The sequence below is a fragment of the Callorhinus ursinus genome, unplaced genomic scaffold (genome assembly GCF_003265705.2).
Source record: "Callorhinus ursinus isolate GAN/ISIS: 27379988/994484 unplaced genomic scaffold, GSC_fseal_2.0 scaffold10, whole genome shotgun sequence".
In the NCBI taxonomy this organism is placed as follows: domain Eukaryota; kingdom Metazoa; phylum Chordata; class Mammalia; order Carnivora; family Otariidae; genus Callorhinus; species Callorhinus ursinus.
The window spans coordinates 21169213-21189391 of record NW_027397072.1 but is presented as its reverse complement, the minus strand read 5'-3'; the positions used below and the strand labels follow the sequence as shown (position 1 = coordinate 21189391).

The 20179-nt window shown below is 41.4% G+C and overlaps 1 protein-coding gene, 1 non-coding gene and 2 pseudogenes across 2 annotated transcripts in view; 1 reads left to right on the top strand and 3 right to left on the bottom strand.

Annotated features, from left to right (window-relative positions):
* ASXL2 (ASXL transcriptional regulator 2) overlaps positions 1-20179 on the top strand; it is a 141407-nt gene that overhangs the window by 8816 nt on the left and 112412 nt on the right. The gene's annotated exons all lie outside the window — the stretch shown is intronic.
* LOC141373559 (NADH dehydrogenase [ubiquinone] 1 alpha subcomplex subunit 1 pseudogene) lies at positions 4536-4747 on the bottom strand (annotated as a pseudogene).
* Positions 11333-12051, bottom strand: LOC141373534 (ubiquitin-like FUBI-ribosomal protein eS30 fusion protein; annotated as a pseudogene).
* TRNAS-ACU (transfer RNA serine (anticodon ACU)) lies at positions 16372-16445 on the bottom strand. Its single transcript has one exon. It is a non-coding gene; the product is annotated as a tRNA-Ser (tRNA).

Below are 20179 nucleotides of genomic sequence, written 5' to 3'. Positions count from 1 at the left end.
AGTTTTTTTTTTTTTTTTTTTTTTAGATTTTATTTATTTATTTGACAGAGAGACACAGTGAGAGAGGGAACACAACCAGGGGGAGTGGGAGAGGGAGAAGCAGTTTTCCTGGAGAGCAGGGAGCCCGATGCAGGGCTCGATCCCAGGATGATCCCAGGGCCCTGGGATTATGACATGAGCCGAAGGCAGATGCTTAACGACTGAGCCCCTATAGGTTTTTTTTCTTTAATAAATACTTCAGTATCTACATGTGGGCAAATATGTATGTATGTATGTACATTGTATGTTGAGTGTGCACATGCGTTTGTGTGAGCGGAATAGTTACAGAGTTTGTAAACTTGAGTTTGTGCCAATTTATATTCCCCTCCAAAATTTTGAAGGTTACTATTTTTTTCCTACTTTTCTCTTTTCCAAGGAATTTAGCAATCTTTACACTTTGCCACTTTGATATACATTTCTTTTTTTTTAATTAAAAAAAATTTTTTTATTAACATAAAACATATTATTTGTTTCAGGGGTACAGGTCTGTGATTCATTGGTCTTACACAGTTCACAGCGCTCACCATAGCACATACCTGTCCATCACCCAACCACCTCATCCCTCCCAACCCCCTCCACTCCAGCAACCCTCAGTTTGTTTCCTGAGATTGAGTCTCTTAAGGTTTGTCTTCCTCTCTGGTTTTGTTTCATTTTTCCCCTCCCTTCCCCTAAGATCCTCTGTCTTGTTTCTCAAATTCTTCATATCATTGAGATCATATAATTGTCTTTCTCTGATTGACTTATTTCGCTTAGCATAATACCCTCTAGTTCCATCCACGTGTTCTTCTTTATCCATTCATCTGTTGATGGACATCTAGGCTCTTTCCATAGTTTGGCTATTGTGGACATTGCTGCTATAAACATTGAGGTGCATGTGCCCCTTTGGATCCCTACATATGTATCTTTGGGGTAAATACCCAGTAGTGCAATTGCTGGGTTGTAGGGTAGTTCTATTTTCAACTTATCGAGGAACCTCCATACTTTTTCCAGAGTGGCTGCACCAGCTTGCATTCCCACCAACAGTATAAGAGGGTTCCCTTTTCTCTGCATCCTCGCCAACATCTGTCATTTCCTGACTTAATTTTAGCCATTCTGACTGATGTGATTGATACACATTTCTTTTGTTCAGTAGAACTTAGTGGAAATGTTCTATATCTGTACTGTGCAACACAGTAACTGCTAGTCATATGTTGCCATTGAGCACTTGCAACGTGGTTCGTGTAAGGAACTGAATTTTGAATTTTTTTTTTTTTAAAGATTTTATTTATTTATTTGACAGAGATACAGAGAGAGATACAGTGAGAGAGGGAACACAAGCAGGGGGAGTGGGAGAGGGAGAAGCAGGCCTCCCGCTGAGCAGGGAGCCCGATGCGGGGCTCGATCCCAGGACCCTGGGATCATGACCTGACCCGAAGGCAGACGCTTAACGACTGAGCCACCCAGGCGCCCCTGAATTTTGAATTTTTTAAAAAAATTTTATTTATTAGAAAGAACACGAACACAAAGTAGGCAAAGGGACAGTCATAGGGAGAGGGAGAAGTAGGCTCCCCAGTAAGCAGAGTCTGATGCGGGACTCCATCCCAGCACCCTGGAATCATGACCTGAGCTGACGACAGAGGGTTAACTGACAGAGTCACCCACGTGTTCCCGATTCTTTTTTAATTTTTATTTATCTATTTATTTTAAGATTTTACTTATTTATTTGACAGAGAAAGAGTGACAGTGAGAGAGGGAACACAAGCAGGGGGAGTGGGAGAGGGAGAAGCAGGCTTTCCCTGAGCAGGAGCCCCATGCAGGGCTCGATCCCAGGACCCTGGGATCATGATCTGAGCCGAAGGCAGACGCTTAACGACTGAGCCACCCAGGTGCCCTCGGATTCTTTTTTTTAAATGAAGATTTTATTTATTTGAGAGAGAGCTCATAAGAGAGAGCGTGAGCCGGAGTAGGGGGAGGGAGAGAGGGAGAGGGAGAAGCAGACTCCTTGCTGGGCAGGGAGCCTGATGATGTGATGATGTGGGGCTCCATCTTAGGACCCTGGGATCGTGACTAGAGCTGAAGGCAGACACTTAACTGACTGAGTCACCCAGGCTGAATTTTCAGTTTTCTTTAATTTTAATTTAAGTTTAAATAGCCTCATTTGTTTAATGGCTACCATTATTGGACAGTGCAATTATAAAGTAACTTCCTATACTTATTGACTATCTGGATGTTTTTCAGTAAACTTGTCTGTTCATATCTTTTGCCTTTTGTTTTTCTTTCTGAAGGAAATTGTTTTTTGTCAGTGTTGCAGATCTCGTTTCTATTTTTGTTTTTTGATTTGACTGATTTAGGCTTTTTTTTTTCCTGTCTATACATTTTTAATTGTAATGTAGACAGATTTATCAGTCTTTACCTTTTATGCTTTTCTAGGTTTTGAGTCGTTTTCCCCACTTAAAGATTATGAATTGAGTATAAATTTTTTTTTAAGATTTATTTATCAGAGAGTGAGAGAGCGCACAAGAGAGCCCCTGAGCCAGGGGGAGGGGCAGAGGGCAAGGGAGAGAGAGAATGTCCCAGGATCCTGAGACCATGACCCGAGCCGAAATCAAGAGTTAGGAGTTCAACTGACTGAGCTACCCAGGCACCCTAAATTGAGTGTAAATTAAAAAAATTAGCTTCAAAGGCATATCTTCCTTAAATAAAATACATGTTTTATTGTGAACGAATAAGAGGAATTCAGTTAATATCTTAGTAAGACTGTGCTGGTAGAAGAGAGAGATTTTTTTTTTAAGGTTTTTTTATTCATTCGAGACACAGAGATACAGAGGGAGAGAGAATATGAGCAGGGGGAGAAGCAGAGGGAGGGGGAGAAGCAGGCCCGCCGCTGAGCAGGGACCCCGGTGCAGGGCTCCATCCCAGTACCCTGGGATCATGACCTGAGCCGAAGGCAGACGCTTAACCATCTGAGCCACCCAGGCGCCCTCCCCCTTTTTTTTAAAGTAGGCAGAAGACCCTGGGAATAAGAGTCACATGCTCTACCAGCTAAGCCATCCAGATGCCCCTAAAGGGAGACTTTTACATGTTTCTGTCTGCAGAGCTTAACTCACTTTTTTGCATGACTGCTAAGTATTTTTTTTTCCCCACCGTTTTTTTATTGGAGATAAAAAAGACCTTGTTCTCACTTTCAGGAGAGCACAATTTGAATAAAGTTAGTCAACTATAATCAGTTGAGTTTGCTAGGAAAACTGGTCAAGTAACTCTTGTTTTGAGAAAGAAAATTATTCCAAGACACACCAGGGTATCCAAAGACCCTTTTGAGTTATGGTTGGACGTGGGGAATTTTCTTTACTTTTTTTAAAATTTATTTTAGCGAGCACATGCACGTGTGGGTGGGGGGAAGGAGAGGGTGAGAGAATCTTAAGCAGACTGGAGCCCCATGTGAGGCTTGGTCCCATGACCCTCAGATCACCCTGACATTACCTCCTGAGCCAAAATCAAGAGTCTGGCTCTTAACCTACTCAGCTCCCAGGCATCCCTTGACAATGGGAAATTTTTGTGACAATTCTTACTTCTGACCTTGCTTATTAACAAAACTAAAATTGGTTAATAGTAAATGCACATGTACTTAGTACTAGGCATCAGGTAACACTTATAAAATCTTATAGTGTCTTTTGAGTAATTTGATCCATCTTTTGGTAAAAATAATGTGAAGACTTTTCATTTGAAAATTCTTTGGCTACTGACATTTAAAACCTGATACTTCCTTTTAGAATGAACTGTCATTGGAATTCACAGCTTGGGATGTCTCAAATCATCTTTAATCTTTAACCCACTGATGTCTGAATTATTTAGTAGCTGGTTTAGCTATACTCAGTTTCAGATAAAGTGCTTAATGGTGTTAGTGACTTATTTCTAAATAGTAACGAAAAAATTTTAATGTGTTCCTGTTGATTTATAGGGATTAATTTCTTGTATCATTTGAGTGGTTCAGACAAATTTTTTTTTAAAGATTTATTTACTTATTTGGGAGATAGAGATGGAGAGGGGGAAGGGGCAGAGGGAGAGTGAGAGAAAAAATCTCAAGCAGACTCCCCACTGAGTGGGGAGCCTGATGAGGGGCTTGATCCCAGGACCCTGAGATCATGACCTGAGCCCAAATCAAGAGTTGGATCCTTAACCGACTGAGCCACCCAGACGCCCCCAGACAAATTTTTTATATTTAAATGGATTTTACCCATGAAATATATTAATGTATTAGGAAAGGTTTTCTCTTCTGTATTGTGTGTGTAATGTAAAAAAGAGAGGGATTACAAGATAAAGGTAATAAGAAAAACAGTTTTCAGATCACTGAACAGTTTTTAATCACTCAATAAAGACATAATAGGTAAAATAGAACTATTTTTTATTTTACTTTTTTGTTGTTTTTATTATGCACTACATTAATACACTGCATAACCTTCTAGAAGGGGTAGATGAGTATGACTGGGTTATTTTTCATCAATCAGGAAAATGCTTCCTTAATTGATATTCTCCAAACCCTTTGACACATAGTAACGATTAACTCCAGAGACCCGCCTATCTCTTTGCATCAAACTTCACTGATATGGATGATAGGCAACCCTTTTTTCCTTGCCCCCGTTACTGGACCTGTGGATGTGCGCTGTGGCTATGCCGGTGATGACCAAGCACACGGCCATGACGCCAATCCCGGCAGGATCTCAAACCACATCGCAGCTCGGTTGCCAGAGCCAAAAAAATATAGGACTATTTTTTTTTTTTTTAAAGATTTTTTATTTATTTTTTGACAGAGAGAGACACAGCGAGAGAGGGAACACAAGCAGGGGGAGTGGGAGAGGGAGAAGCAGGCTTCCCGCCGAGCAGGGAGCCCGATGCGGGGCTCGATCCCAGGACCCTGGGATCATGACCTGAGCCGAAGGCAGACGCTCAACGACTGAGCCACCCAGGCAACCCTAGGACTATTTTTTTAAAGATTTATTTATTTTATTTTGGCAGAGAGGGACAGAGGGACAGAGGGAGAGGGAAAGAGAGTCTTTTTTTTTTTTTTTAAGATTTTATTTATTTGAGAGAGAGAGAATGAGAGCTAGAGAGCATGAGAGGGAAGAGGGTCAGAGGGAGAAGCAGACTCCCTGCTGAGCAAGGAGCCTGATGCGGGACTCGATCCTGGGACTCCAGGATCGTGACCTGACCCGAAGGCAGTCGCCCAGCCAACTGAGCCACCCAGGCGCCCCTGGGCAGAGAGAGAGTCTTAAGCAGATTCTGCGCTGAGCATGGAGCCTGATTTCAGGCTCAATCTCATGACCCTGAGGTCGTGACCTGAGCTGAAATCAAGAGTTGGACTAAGCCACACAGTCGCCCCTGGATAGGTTATTTGTATTTGTATTATTATTTTAAAAGATTTCATTTATTTATTTGACAGAGAGAGCACAAGCAGGGGGAGCAGCAGGCAGAGGGAGAGGGAGAAGCAGGCTCTCTGCCAAGCAGGGAGCCCAACACGAGGCTGGATCCCAAGTCCCTGGAATCATGACCTGAGCTGAAGGCAGACGCTTAACCGACTGAGCCACCCAGGTGCCCCTGGACAGGTTAATTAATTAATTAATTAATTATTTAAAGATTTTATTTATTTGAGAGAGAAAGAATGAGACAGAGAGAGCATGAGAGCGGGGAGGGTCAGAGGGAGAAGCAGGCTCCCCGCTAAGCTGGGAGCCTGATGCAGGACTCAATCCCGGGACTCCAGGATCATGACCTGAGCTGAAGGCAGTCGCTTAACCAACTGAGCCACCCAGGCGCCTTGGACAGGTTATTTAAACCAGTGCTCAAATATTAATGTAAGAATCATCTGGGGAGCTTATTATAATGTATATTTTTTAAGAAAATTTTATTTCTAAGTAGTCTACACCCAATGTGGGGCTCGAACTCACAACCCTAAGATTGGGTCACATGCTTGACAGATTGAGAAAGCCAGGTGCCCCATATAATGCAGATTTTTATTAAGTAGGTCTGCAGGGTAGCCAGAGATTCTGCATTTCTTTCTTTCTTAAAATTTCTTTTTAAGATTTATGCATTTATTTATTTAAGAGAGAGTGGGCACCTGGGTGGCTCAGTCGGTTAAGCGACTGCCTTCAGCTCAGGTCATGATCCTGGAGTCCCAGGATCGAGTCCCACGTCGGGCTCCCTGCTCAGCAGGGAGTCTGCTTCTCCCTCTGACCCTCCCCCCTCTCATGCTCTCTCTCTCTTCATTCTCTCTCTCAAATAAATAAAATTTAAAAAAAAGGAATTAAGAGAGAGAGTGAGCAAGTGGGGGGAGGAACAGAGGGAGGGAGGACAAGCAGACTGCACTCAGTGCAGAGCCCAGCGCGGGGCCCAGTCTCACAATCCCAAGATCATGACCTGAGCCAGAACCAAGAGTCAGATGCCCAACCTACTGAGCCATCTAGGCACCCCCAGAGAGTCTGCATTTCTAACAAGTTCCCAGGCCATGATGGTGCTTTGGTCTAAGGACCACATTTGGAGTTGTAGGGATTGAACTAAGCTTTGTCAATTTTCCTGATGTTAAAATAGAGATAATAATAGAACCACCATTTGGGGTGTTAGGTGATCAGGTTAGAATGTATGAAAAGTTCCTTGTACAATGCCTAGTATAAGTAAGTACTGTGTTGATGTTACTGAAAAGTTAATAAATACATATTTTTTGTTTTATGTTTTTTGAATGGGAAAACTAAATATTGTGAAGTTATTTCTTAGCAAATAAGCACAGGTTTGAGACTATTCTAATGAAAAGGCTTTAACCTCAGGGACCCCATTGGCCAGTTGTTTCCCTGGGTGAATGTGGAATCACACAGAGAGTTAAACTAGCTCTGAACAACTTTGGGAACTCACTGAAAGATCCATCTCCTGCTTCAGGAGATTCTGCACAAAATCCCACTCTTTACTTAGACATTGTGAAGTGCCTGTGGAGAGGGCCATGTGGCAAGGAGTGGCAGGCAACCTCCAGGAGCTGAGTGACTCCTGTCCAAGAGCCAGCATGGAAACAGAAAGAGACTTGAAACCTGCCAACAAGTAGCTTGTTAGTAGGCTTGGAAAAGAACCCAAAGCCTCAGATGAGTTCACAGTCCCAGATTTCAGCCTAGTGAGACCCTAAGTGGAAGGCTTAGTTAATCCATGCTCAGAATCCTGACAATAGGGGTGCCTGAGTGGCTTGTCGTGAAGCGTCTGCCTTCGGCTCAGGTCATGGTCCCAGGGTCCTGGGATTGAGCCCCACATCGGGCTCCCTGCTCAGCGGAGAGCCGGCTTCTCCCTCTCCCACTCCCCCTGCTTGTGTTCCCTCTCTCGCCGTGTCTCTCTCTGACAAATAAATAAATAAAATCTTTAAAAAAAAAAAAGAATCCTGACAACATAGAAATAGAGATAGGATCGCCTGGCTGGCTCAATCAGAAGAGCTTGGCGATTGGGGTGCCTGGGTGGCCCAGTCGTTAAGCGTCTGCCTTCAGCTCAGGTCATGATCCCAGGGTCCTGGGATCGAGCCCTGCATTGGGCTCCCTGCTCCGCAGGAAGCCTGCTTCTCCCTCTCCCCCTGCTTGTGTTCCCTCTCTCGCTGTGTCTCTCTCTGTCAAATAAATAAAAAAATCTTTAAAAAAAATTTGTGTTGTCTTTTTTTTTTTTTTTTTTAAAGATTCTATTTATTCATTCGACAGAGAGAGAGGGAACACAGGCAGGGGGAGCTGGAGAGGGAGAAGCAGGCCCCCCGCCGGGCAGGGAGCCCAATGCGGGGCTCGATGTGGGGCTCGATCCCAGAACCCCGGGACCACGACCCGAGCCGAAGGCAGACGCCCAACGACTGAGCCACCCAGGCGCCCCAAATTTGTGTTGTCTTAACGTAAGTTTCATTATTATAAATAATCACAAAATAAGGGGCGCTTGGGTGGCTCAGTTGGTTAAGCGACTGCCTTCGGCTCAGGTCATGATCCCAGAGTCCTGGGATCGAGTCCCACATCAGCCTCCCAGCTCAGTGGGGAGCCTGCTTCTCCCTCTGACCCTCTCCCCTCTCATGCTGTTTCTCTCTCTCTCCCTCTCTAATAAATAAATAAATAAAATCTTAAAAAAAATAATCGTAAAATAAATTTGTGTTGTAGAGGCCATATAATAGCAAACTAGTAGTAATACTAAAATTTGGTGGAGAGGGAAGCATGGCAGGGTTGGTCTTAGAATAGTTGGCCTGGGTATTAAGGGATGATGGATAATCAGGTGAATATGGGTAAGGGCATTTTAAGCAGAGGGAAGAGCCGAAAAGAGGGAAGACTAAAAAAATGCAGGGAATGTTTGATGCATGGCTAATTTACCTGTGAGTATTGTAAAGTATAGTGAAAGATAAGACCAGAAAAGGTAGATTGGGGCCAAAATGTGGAGAGTTGGTCTGACAACTATCTTTATTCTAGGAGCAGTAGAGAATTTTTATGCAGGAGGTAACATCACATCTGTATTTGAGCAGTTTGGGTCATTTGTAGGATTTATTGTTAGAGGGGTTTTGAGGGTTAGAGTGGGGCTCTCTTGAATTAAAAGGGAGGGAGGAGGTATACATTTTCTTCATATCATTCAGATTTTTTTCTCATTTTGTATCTATTCTACCCACACCTATCCCATTTACAGTTCTCCAGCAGAAGCCTTTATTGAAGTTCTGCTAGTCTTCTGAAGTTTTCACACATACAGGAGGTTGTGGAATGCTGTTCAGCACAACAGAATGTTACCATGCTTGACATGAAAAAGAAAGCAAAACTTTCCCAGTTATTCTAGCTCATGTTGATTTTTCTTATTTCTGGATTCCTGAATGACTGTTCTTTCCATACCACTGTCCTCTGTACCCCTGGTCTTCAGGTTTGGGCAGGTGGTAGAATCAATCAGGTGTGTGTGTTGCACAACTCCAAGAATGGCTCCATACTGTGTTCTATGTGAATACCGTTCCCTGGAGTCACAGTAGCTTTGGGATACATGCTGCTCTGTGAAAACACTGTTAAATATCGATTATTTCCCATTTTTTCATTTAGTACTGGATTTGCTTCATATGTATTTCCCAGGTTTGTTTTCTAGCTGATAAGATGTAGCAAATGACACTGATTTAATGAAAATGTTTGTTTTAACTCTGTGGACCTCCCACCAGGAATTTGTAGATTAAATCAAGGGGTTTTGAAAGTTGTCTGTGAAGGATATTTAAGTTTTAATGCTTTAAAGCTAATCTTAGAAGTTGTGTGAACATGTTTGTGATTTGAATTGTGTGTGCCTTGAAACACTATAATTTGTAAATGGCTTTATTATACTTTGTATCATTTTTAGATATTTTCTTAATATGTATTTAATCAAACATTTTTGTCAGTCTTCTTAATTACCTAGATGAGGTTTGACCATTTTATACATTTACTTCATTTTATTGTTTGTGAACTTTGGTTCAGAGTTAGGATTACTGTATTATTTTTCACTCTATTGAGATTTATTTATTATTGAAAAATAATTAACATACAATATTGTATTAGTGTCAGTTGTACAACAGTGATTCAATATTTATATATATTATGAAATGTATATAATTTGTCATCATACAAAGTTTTTGCAGTATCATTGACTGCATCTTCATGCAAAGTTTTTGCGGTATCATTGACTGCATCTTCTATGCCCTACATTATATCCCTTTGTCTTATTTACTTGACAACTAGAAGATTGTACCTCTTCATCCCCTTCACCTGTTTGGCCCAGCCCCACTCCCCTTCCTGCTGGCAACCATCAGTTTGTCGTTTAATCTATGGGTTTGTTTCTCTTTGTTTTGTTGGTTGGGAAATCATACGGTATTTGTCTTTGACTTATTTCACTTAGTGCAATGCCGTTTAGGTCCATCCATTTTGAAATTTAAAATAAATATATCTTAGTTATAGTAATATGTAACAGGTTTCCTTCATTTTGCAAAAGTTTCATGAATTATTTAAATTATAGAAATAATCTTAACTTGGAAAAAATCACTTATTCTGTTATTTCCTTCTAGTCTTTGATACATTTTTTTTCTGTGTGGTTGTAATTAGTCTCTCAGTTTCTATTCTGCTTTTTCATGTTAAAAAATACTTTTATGTGTCATTTTGTGGTGTTGCTAATAATAACCCTTTTTTATGGCTGACGAATATTCCATTATGTGGTTATGTCATAAATGCTCAACAGTATTAAAATTAGAAAACTTAAAATGGCCACTTTAACGCTGTAGGGACTATCTTTTTATTTTCTACTTAAACACAGCCCTGGTACCTCACTCCAGTATTTTGATTTAGAAGTTTATTTTAAAAATTACCATGCAGTAAAAAATTGACCTTTTTGTTACACGGTTGTGTGAATTTAAAACATGTAACCACCACCACTATAGTCAGGTAAAGCCAGGAAATTCTTTTCTTGCTATCCTGCTATAGTTACCCTCCACTTGTCCCTAACCCTTGGCAACCACTGATCCGTTCATCACTAGTTTTGTCTTTTGAGAATGTTATATAAATGGTATCATTTAGCCTATGACCTTCTGAGACTGGGTTTCTTTAATTCACTTTAATGCCTTTGAGATTCATCTATGTTGTTTTGTGTATTAATAGTTCATTTTTATTGCTGAGTGGTATTTCATTGTGCTGATGTATAATGGTTTATCCATTCACTGATGAGGAATGTATTGGTTGTTTCTGTTTTGGCAAATAAGAATGGAGTTGCAATAAATATTTGTGGGCAGACTCTCCTTTGAACGTTAAGTTTTCATTTTTCTAGTGTAAATACCCAGAAGTGGGATTGCTGCATGGTTGGTAAGTGTACGTCTACCTTTGTAAGAAATTGAGAAACTTTCAGAGTGGCTATATCCTTTTGCATTCCCATCAGCAGTCTATTTGAAATGCAGTTGCTCTTCATCCTTGCTAGTGCTTGGTACTGTCAGCATTTTTTTATTTTAGGCCATTTTGTTTTGTTTTTTAGAGATTTTATTTATTTGAGAGAGAGAGCGAGAACATGAGTGGGGGAGGGGCAGCGGGAGAGGGGAAGTAGACCCAGACCACCCCCCCCCCCACAAGCAGGGAGCCTGATGTCACAAAGGATCCCAGGATCCTGAGAGCCAAAGGGAGACGCTTAACCCACTGAGCCACCCTGGCGCCCCTATTTTAGTCATTCTAATATCTGTGTAGTGGTAAATCATTGTGATTTTGAATTCCCTATGGCTTATGTTGTTGAGCATCTTTTTTTCTTTCTTCCTTTTTGTTAACTGAACTAAGTGTTTTTATTGGGGAAAGCCAGGATTACAAGGGACGACTTAAGAGTTGGCATTGGGGCCCTTTTTCTTGCCAAAGATGGGCACAACATTGACAAAGCGTCGGTTGTATTGCATCTGCCACTTGGCTCGGCCTATCTTCTTCTTTTTCTCTTGTTTGGCCACCTTGGGAGTCTGCCCTCTTACTTTCCCAGCACGGGCCAGGGAACCATGGAGTTTACCTCCAAGCATGCGGCCGGCTACTTCCAGGGTGGTCAGAACCTCCACTCCACACTGACCCAGGGTAGCCTCATCCTCTAGAGGTATACCTGCCAGGAACGCTACTTGATCTTGTGGAGCAATGCCCTCCAGTGAGGCTACATGAGCCTTGATCTGGGAGACTGTCTCCTGCCCAGTCACCTTGAGGGTGTGGAGCTTCTGGGCGCAAAGAGCTGCATGTCGGAGACAGAACTGCGGCTGCTGCAGCTGCTACCGCACAGATGGAGTGACGAAAGAGGAAGCGTCAAGGGTGCTGTGTCCTCACCGCCTACTGTGTGCCATGTCACTCTTGAGCATCGTTCTACGTGCTTATTTTCCAGCTGTATATCGTCTTTGGTGAAGTGTCCGTGAAAATCTTCTGCCCACTGTTTAACTGGGTTGTTTATTGTTCTGCTGATGGGATTTGAGAATTCTCTGTGTATACTGGGTACAAATCCTTTGCTGGATGTGATTTGCAGATTTTTTTTTCTGATTATAGGGGAAAGCATTCTGTCTTTGATAGTTAAGTGTACTAGCCATAGGTTTTTTTTTTTTTTTTAAAGATTTTATTTTATTTATTTGACAGAGAGAGAGAGAGAGCACAAGTAAGCAGAGAGGCAGGCAGAGAGGGAGAAGCAGGCTCTCTGCTGAGCAGGGAGCCCGACGCGGGGCTCGATCCCAGGACCCCGGGATCATGACCTGAGCCGAAGGCAGTCGCTTAACCAACTGAGCCACCCAGGCGCCCCTAGCCATAGGTTTTTTGTAAACACTTACTGTCAGGTTGAGGAAGCTCCCTTTTATCTTTATTTTTATTTATTTATTTTTTAAAGATTTTTATTTATTTATTTGTCAGAGAGAGAGCACACACAAGCAGGGGGAGAAACAGGCAGAGGGAGAAGCAGGCTCCCAGCTGAGAAGTGAGCCCGATGTGGAACTCGATCCCAGGACCCTGAGATCATGACCTGAGCTGAAGGGAGACGCTTAAACGACTGAGCCACCCAGGCGCCCCCTTTTATCTTTAGTTTACCAAGAGTTTTTGTTACGAATGGATGTTGAATTTTGTCCGATGCTTTTTCTGACTCAATTGCTAGGATCATTTTGCTTTTAAGTTTTAGACTATTAATATGGTGGATGACATTGATTTTCAAAGTTTGAATTGGCTTTGCATTCCTGGGGCAAAAAATAATTAACCTGGTTGTGGTGTATTATGCTTTTTATATATAGCTGGATTTGCTAATATTTCATTGAGGATATTTACAGTTCTGTTCATGAGGGATATTAATCTGTAGTTTTCTTCCATTGTCTGTGTCTGGGTTTTGATATCAGGATAATGCTGGCCTCATAAAAATCATTTGGGAAGTCTTCCTCCCCTATTCTGTTTCTTGAGGGAGATCACATTCTATCATCATCATTCCTAGATCAATATTTGTGAATCCACCTACTTGCTAAAATTTACTCCCTTTATTTTTGATTTTTATTATTTATTTTTAAAAAATATTTTATTTATTTATTTGACATTGAGAGAGACAGCAAGAGAGGGAACATAAGCAGGGGGAGCGGGGGAGGGAGAAGCAGACTCCCTGCCGAGCAGGGAGCCCGTTGTGGGCCTTGATCCCAGGACCCTGAGATCATGACCCGATCTGAAGGCAGACGCTTAACGACTGAGCCACCCAGGTGCCCCTTTAATTTTTATTATTTTTTAAAAGATTTTATTTTTATTTATTTGAGAGAGAGAGGGAGAGAACACTGAAGCAGGGGGGAGCTGCAGAGGGAGAGGGAGAAGCAGGCTCCCCACCGAGCAGGGAGCCTTATTTAGGGCTCCATCCCAGGACCCTGGGATCATGACCTGAGCTGAAGGTAGACTCTTGACTGAGCCTCCCGGGTGCCCCTTACTTTTTATTTTTAGGGAGAGCGTGAGTGAGCCTGGTAGGGAGGGAGAAAGAGGAGGAGGGAGAGAGAGTCTTAAGCCAGCATGGAGCCTGACACAGGGCTTGATCTCATGACCCTAAGATCATAACCTGAGCTGCAGTAAAAAGTCAGAAGCTTAACGGACTGGGCCACCCAGGCACCCCCTAAGGTTTACTCCTAATACTGAAATCAATACTCATGACATTTTTGTGGTCATTCATGGACATGTACAGTGTGGCAAAAAAATTTGACTCACCTGATGTGAATATGCCCACCTGAGGTCCCTGCTCTGCCTTATTTCACCTCTCATAGTGAAAATGTGTCCTTTTTGTGGCCTATTTAGTGCCTTGGCTTTTGCATTTTTGTTGGTGCTCTCACTGTTTAAAATGGCCCCCAAGTATAGTGCTGAAGTGCTGTCTAATATTCTTAAATTCAAGAAAGCTGTTAAAAAACAAAAACAAAAACAGGGCGCCTGGGTGGCTCAGATGGTTAGGCATCTGCCTTTGGCTCGGGTCATGATCCCAGAGTCCTGGGATCGAGTCCCGCATCGGGCTCCCTGCTCCTTGGGAGCCTGCTTCTCCCTCTGCCTCTCTCTCTCTCTGTCTTTCATGAATAAATAAATAAAATCTTTAAAAAAAAAAAAGAGAGAGATGTTCCTTATGGAGAAAATTGCCTGTGTTAGATAAGCTTTGTTTAGGCATGAGTTTTACAGTGCTGTTGGCCGTGAGTTCAGTGTTAATGCATTATTAATATGTATTAAATAAGATATCTTTAAACAGAAGCACATAAAATCAAAGTTGTATTGATTAGTTGACAGAAATGTGAGCAGAGTCTTTCAGGAACCTAACTGTATTTATTTTAGGAGCAACGATTCAGTGTTTGCTAATGTAGTGTTTGCAGGTACTTAATAGAACATAACTGTTGTGAATAGTGAGAATTGATAGTTTGTAGAACTGGTGTTATGTCTTCTGTAAATATCTGATATAATTCACCAGTGAAAATTTCTGGGTCTGGAGCTTTCTTTTACAGAAGCTTTTTAACTGTGAATTCAATTTCTTTTATAGTTACAGAACTATTAAGATTGTCATCTTGGGGCGCCTGGGTGGCTCAGTTGTTGGGTGTCTGCCTTCGGCTCGGGTTGTGATCCCGGGGATCTGGGATCGAGCCCCGCATCGGGCTCCCTGCTCCGCGGGAAGCCTGCTTCTCCCTCTCCCACTCCCCCTGCTGGTGTTCCCTCTCTCGCTGTGTCTCTCTCTGTCAAATAAATAAAATCTTTAAAAAAAAAAAAAAGATTGTGTCATCTTGGGTAGGTTTTAGGAGTTTGACCAATTCCTAGAGTTGGTCAACCATTTCATGTAAGTTGTTGAATCTGTGTCTGTAGAGTCTTTTGTAGTATTCCTTTATTGTTTGCAGAGTCTGTAGTGATAGCCCCTCTTTATTCCTGATACTGGTAATTTGTGTCTTTTCTTTTTTTCTTTGTTCCTTTTATTGGAGGTTTATCAATTTTATAGATTTCTTGAACAGCTTTTGGTTTCTTTTTTTTTTTTTTTTTAAAGATTTTATTTATTTATTTGACAGAGAGATAGAGAGCACAAGTAGGCAGAGTGGCAGGCAGAGGGAGAGGGAGAAGCAGGCTCTCCACTGAGCAGGGAGCCCGATGCGGGGCTCGATCCCAGGACGGCAGGATCATGACCTGAGCCGAAGGCAGCCGCTTAACCGACTGAGCCACCCAGGCGCCCCAGCTTTTGGTTTCTTTAATTTTTCTCTGTTTTTCTGTTTTCAGCCTCATTTTTATTACTACTAGCAGTCACTTTCTGTCCCCTCCTCCTCTCAGCCTCTGGTAACCACTAATCTACTTCCTATATCTGTGCATTTGCCTATATTGGATTCATAGGAATGGAATCCTAACAATAAACATGTGGCCTTTTGCATCTGACTTCTTTCATGTAAGATAATGTTTTCAAAGTTCATCTGTATTGTAGCATGTGTCCTTTTTATGACTGATGGATAATATTCCATTGTATGGATATACTCCCTTTTATCTATTCATCAGTGGATAGGCATTTGTGTTGTTGCCACTATTTGGCTATTGTGAATAATGCAGCCATGAACACTGTATGTACAACTTTTTGTATCAACGCTGCTGAACAACCCACTTGTAGCCTGTGGGTTCCAGCCCACATTTCCCTGCTGCATGTGGAACAGGAGGTTGCTGGAGACAACACTCCTGCCCTGCAGAGTGTTCTAGAGAGTAACAACATAAGAAGAGAGGACCTTTAGTAGAGGGAGCAAAACTGAAAAATAACCAAAACAATTCTTTTTGGTTTTTAAATTCTTTTTGTTATATATCTAGGAGTGGAATTGCTAGATCGTATGTTAACTCTTTGTTTAACTTTTTGAGGAGTTGCCTGTTTTACCATCTATTTGTTTACATTGTTACCAGCAATATTTGAGGATTCTAGTATCTTCACATTCTTGCCAATCCTTGAGGCAGAGAGAGAGGGAGAAGCAGGCTTCCCGCTGAGCAGGGAGCCTGATGCAGGGCTCGATCCCAGGACTCTGGAATCATGACCTGAGCCGAAGACCGACAGATGCTTAACCATCTGAGCCACCTAGGCGCCCCCCATACAAGTCTCTTATCAGATACATCATTTGAAATATTTTCTCCATTCTGTGGGTTGTTTTTTCACTTTCTGTGTTTGTTTTATTTATTTTTTTAAAGATTTTATTTATTTGTCAGAGAGAGAGGGAACACAAGCAGGGGAAGTGGGAGAGGGAGAAGCAGGCTTCCTGCTGAGTGGGGAGCCCGATGTGGGGCTCCATCTCAGGACCCTGGGATCATGACCCGAGCCGAAGGCAGATGCTTAACTGACTGGAGCCACACAGGTGCCCGTAAAGACTTTATTTTTAGGTTATCTCTATACCCAGCATGGGGCTTGAACTCACAATCCTGAGATCAGTAGTCTCATGCTCTCACCAACTGAGCCAGCCAGGTACCGCTGTTTTTTCACTTTCTTGATATGTCCTTTGACATACAAAAATTTAAATTTTGAGTAAAGGTTTTTTTTTGTTTGTTTTTCCCTCCAATCATTAGGTAATTCCTATTTTTCTGTTTTCATGTTCACTTCCTCTTCTGCTATTGATTTGTTCAGTGAGGTGTTTTTTTGTTTGTTTTGGTTGTTTTTCAGTTCTAAAATTTCCATTAGGTTCTTCTTTATATTCTACTTTGTGTCTTCCTCTTCCTTCAAGAGTGTTTACCTTTACTTGGAGCATTTTTGTAATAAGTGCTTTTAAGTCTTTGTGAAACATTTCCCCTATCAGGGTTATCTTGTTGCTTCTGTCTTTTGATTTTCTTTCCCAAGGAAGTTGAGGTTTTCCTGGGTCTTGCTATACCAACTAAATTTAGATTGTAATTGATACTCTGTGTCTTGTTTAAGTTTTATGGAGAATGTTAATAGTTTTGTTTTAGCAAACAGTTGACTGAATTGTATTTAGGCTTCAAGTTTTTACCAGCCTTCTGTGGGTTGTCTCAATGTCAGTTAAGTCTTCAAAGACTTTTGACTGCTATTTGGATTTGTCCTTTGTGTGAACCATGATAGTAGTATCTGGGATTTGGGTGGTGGTCTTCCCTATGGGTTATGAAACTATGGTCTGTGGGCCAGATGCAGTTCACTGCCTATTTTTATAAATAAGATCTTACTGGAACACAGCCATGCCCACTTGTTGGTATTTTTTGTGGCTGCTTTCATACTTTATTGGTCACAGTTGAACAGTTGTGACAGAGACTGTTAGGCCCACAAAACCTAAAATATTTAGCGTTTGGCCCGTTATAGAAAAGTTTTGCTGACCCCAATCTATCCTATAGTTCAGTTCTGAAAGTCTATCTATTCTGTTTTAGTATCCAGTCCACGTATGCACAGCTCAGGTGTTAGCTGAGGAGTTCGTTCACAACTTTAAGGGGTCACTTTCCTGAGTTCTTTTGTCTGATTCCTTGGAACTCCCATTTTTCATCTTTGGCCAGAAATTTTCTTTATTCCACTCTGTATTTTTCCTACAACTGTGTCCCCCTTGGGCTAAGCAGCAGGAAACAAGAGACGTTAAAAGAGCAATGGGGTTTTGTCTCATTCTCTTGGTACCATAACTCTTCTGATATGGAGGGGAAGGTTTCTCTCCTTTGAGAGTTTTAGGCACCTATTTAACTCTGTTGCTGTTGTTACCACAGAATTACTTGGGGTTTGAGGTATGAGAGAACAAGGAAAATTAAAAGTAAGAAAGAGAATGGGGAAATTCTTGCTTTGTTGCTGAGCATTAGGAGACTTCTATCCTAATGGAACTATCTACACAGATGCCTGTATCCAGGTTTTGGGCTGTGTTGAGTTCACTTTGAGAGGTACTCAAAGTATATCTCAAAGAGGGGAAAATTTGCTATCATTGCCAATTGTGGTATTTTGAATTCTAGTCTTCTCCAGTCTCTCTGTACCATTCACTTTGTTGGATTTGATTTGTTAATATTTTGTTAAGGATTTTTGCATCTATGTTAATGAGAGATAATGATCTGTCGGTTTTTTTCCATTCTGGTTTTGGTATTAGGGTATTGCAGACCTCAGAATGAGTTAGGAAGTATTCCTTCTGCTTCTCTCTTCTGGAAAGGATTGTAGAGAATTGGTATAACTTTCTTTTTTTCTTTCTTTCTTTCTTTTTTTTTTAAATTTTATTCATTTATTTGAGAGAGAGAGAGCACATGAGATGGGGGAGGGTCAGAGGGAGAAGCAGACTCCCCGCTGAGCAGGGAGCCCGATGCGGGACTCGATCCTGGGACTCCAGGATCATGACCTGAGCCGAACGCAGTCGCTCAACCGAGCCACCCAGGCGCCCTCTTTCTTTCTTTCTTTTTCTTTCTTTCTTTCTTTTTCTTTTTCTTTTTCTTTTTCTATTTCTTTTTCTTTTTCTTTTTCTTTTTCTTTTTCTTTTTCTTTCTTTCTTTCTTTCTTTCTTTCTTTCTTTCTTTCTTTCTTTCTTTCTTTCTTTCTTTCTTTTTCTTTCTTTTCTTTCTTTTCTTTCTTTCTTTCTTTTTTAAAGATTTTATTTATTTATTTGACAGAGAGAGATGGCAAGAGAGGGAACACAAGCAGGGGGAGTGGGAGAGGGAGAAGCAGGCTTCCTGCTGAGCAGGGAGCCCAATGCGGGGCTCGATCCCAGGACGATCCCAGGGCCTGACCTGAGCCGAAGGCAGCTGCCTTAACAACTGAGCCACCCAGGCACCCCTAAATAAATAAATCTTAAAAAAAAATGTTTAGTAGAATTCACCAGTGAACCAGTGTGGGCCTGGTGTTTTCTGTTTTGGAAGGTTATTAATTATTTATTCTATTTCTTTAAAAGATACAGGCCTATTCAGATTGTCATTTTCTTCTTGTGTTTTGACAGATTATGCCTTTCAGGGAATTGGTCCATTTAATCTAGGTTATCAAATTTGTGGGCATTGAGTTGTTCATAATGTTCTTTTATTATCCTTTAAGTGTTGATGGGATCTGTAATGATGTCCTCTCTTTCCCTTATAATTCTAGTAATTTGTGTCTTCTTTTCTTAGCTTTAGGTTTATTGATTTATTGATTTTTTTCAGAGGACCAGCTTTTGGTTTTACTAATTTTCTTTATGATTTCCTGTTTTAAGTTTCACAGATTATTGCTCTCATTTTTATTATTTCTTTTATTTTTTAAAGAAGATTTTATTTATTTATTTAAAAAGATTTTATTTATTTATTTGTCAGTAAGATTGAGAGGGAGAACAAGCAGTGGGAGCAGCAGGCCGAGCAGGCCGCACAGGCACCCCTAGTTCATAATATTTTAAAATTTCTTTTGAGATTTCCTCTTTAGCCTGTGTATTATTTAAAAGTGTGTTGTTTAGGGGCGGCTGGGTGGCTCAGTCGTTAAGCGTCTGCCTTCAGCTCAGGTCATGGTCCCGGGGTCCTGGGATCGAGCCCCGCATCGGGCTCCCTGCTCCGCGGGAAGCCTGCATCTCCCTCTCCCACTCCCCCTGCTTGTGTTCCCTCTCGCTGTGTCTCTCTCTGTCAAATAAATAAATAAATAAAAATCCTAAAAAAAGTGTTGTTTAATCTCCATGTATTTTGGGACTCTTGTCTTTTTTACTTTCTTTTAATGGCTGTGGTTTTTAAAAATTTTTTAAGTTTTTTTATTTAAGTGAGCTCTAGACCCAACATGGGGCTTGAATTTGCAACCCAAGATCAAGAGTTGCATGCTCTACTGACTGCCAGCCAGGTGCCTCTCTCGCTGTCTTTCTGTTACTGATTTCTAGTTTTAATTCCACTGTGGCCCAAGAACAGACGTAGCATGATTTCTGTTCTTTTAAATTTATTAAGATGTATTTTATGACTCACAGTATGCTGTATTTTGGTGCATGCTCCATGTGAGCATGAGAAGAAGCCATTTACTTTGCAGAATCCTCAGGTGCTCCTTTCGTTCTGCTCAAGTTTTGTAGCTACATTCCAGTGGGAGTGACAGGATGGAGTCTATTTACCCCATCTTACCTGGGATTGGGGGGCATCCCTAGTTTTGGAGTATTTCCTTTGGGGAGATTAGAAATATGGTTGTTTATAATTTGCTCTTTGACATAACTGCCTTTTTTAAGGGTTGTACCAATTTATATTGATGGCTATCAAGAATGTATCTGATCACCAGTTTTGCCACATAGTGGATACATTTTAGGGCTAAC